The following is a 1,370-nucleotide window of genomic DNA, read 5'->3' on the forward strand; positions in this document are numbered from 1 at the left end:
CCTGACAACATGAAGCTTGTACGTATCACAGCACAACGGAACCGTTTTATGTAGAAATCTTGTGTGATGTAGTTTTTGAAAAAGATAATTTGTTTGAAAGTTTCTGTTGACACTAATTAATTCTCTCTCCCCACACTCACCCACATCCTCGCCCTGACATCATGAAGCTTGCACACGTGCCACACCAACCTGTCACCATGTGTAGAAATCTTGTGTAATATAAAATGCGAAAAGTTAATTTATTCAAAGTTTCTGTTAAAGAAATCCATTCTCCCCACACACTCACACCCTCGTCCCACCATAATAGAAATCATTAGTACAACAGTAAACTATAATTTTCATATCCACAGATCTTGAGCGACATACGAGTACTGAAGAAATTTTACTTTGCTAAAAAATCTTATACTAATTCATTCGCTACCCTCACACTCACACCCTTGTCCTACCAACATGAAACTTGTCAGTATCATAGTAATCCTTCACTTCTGTATGTACGACTCTAGTGCATTTCTGCTGGTACTAATTCCTTCTGCGCCCACAGGCCGTCCTCTTTGCCGTGCTTGCTGTGGTGGCAGCAGAGAAGCTGCCTTCAGCGCCCGTGCCCGTGGTGGCCATCCTCCGCAGCGGTCAAGTCAACCCCGACGCCTTCGGAGCCCACAGCTCCGACTTCGAGGCCGAGAACGGCATCGTGTTCAAGTTTTCTGGCAAGGAAGGCATCACTGGCGGCGCCAACCACGCCGGAGAGTTTAGGTTAGTCAAGAGGGAGTATAAAGGAGTAGGCTACAAAGGAGTTCAGGTGGTTAATAGGCACAAGTTAAGATGGGGACTGATGCCATGAGGCACATACTGTACTGTAGGTCTAGTACTCATCTCGGTAAATTAAGCCTTTGAGCCTGTCGGGGGTTATTCACCCACTTTCATAGCTACAGGGCCACTGTGGTATCCAGGTTACACCAGAGAGTACAGATATTAGTTTGTCTGAGCTGATATGACAGGTATTTTCTGAACAGTGTGTTTTTCTTTGATATTTTATGTTGTTTAAAAGTTGTGTTACGCTATACAGGCACATGACAAATATTAGCCAACATTTTCACATAGCACAGCAACATCAGTATATAATAAACTGTGTTACGTTATACAAGCACATATCTGTACCATTGTCTTTCCTCTGGCACAGCTACGTGATGGAGGACGGTAAGGTGGCCAAGGTGACCTACGTGGCGGACGAGAATGGTTACCAGCCCCAGTCCGACCTGCTGCCCATTGCCCCCGCCTTCCCACACCAAATCCCGCAGTTCGTCCTCGACCAGATCGAGAAGGCCAGACTCGAGGATGAGGCCGCAGCTCGCAAGGCGGCGGCGAAGGCTTAG

General features: G+C 46.4%; 1 pseudogene across 1 annotated transcript; it reads left to right on the forward strand.

Annotated features, from left to right (window-relative positions):
- On the forward strand, window positions 1–1,370 carry LOC145417870 (cuticle protein AMP1A pseudogene; annotated as a pseudogene). Its single transcript, XR_013900574.1, has 3 exons — window positions 1–18; window positions 542–750; window positions 1,178–1,370. The product of XR_013900574.1 is annotated as a cuticle protein AMP1A pseudogene (transcript).

Source organism: Coenobita brevimanus, chromosome 111 (genome assembly GCF_032717465.1).
Source record: "Coenobita brevimanus isolate Jiangsu-jjx chromosome 111, ASM3271746v2, whole genome shotgun sequence".
NCBI classification, from domain to species: domain Eukaryota; kingdom Metazoa; phylum Arthropoda; class Malacostraca; order Decapoda; family Coenobitidae; genus Coenobita; species Coenobita brevimanus.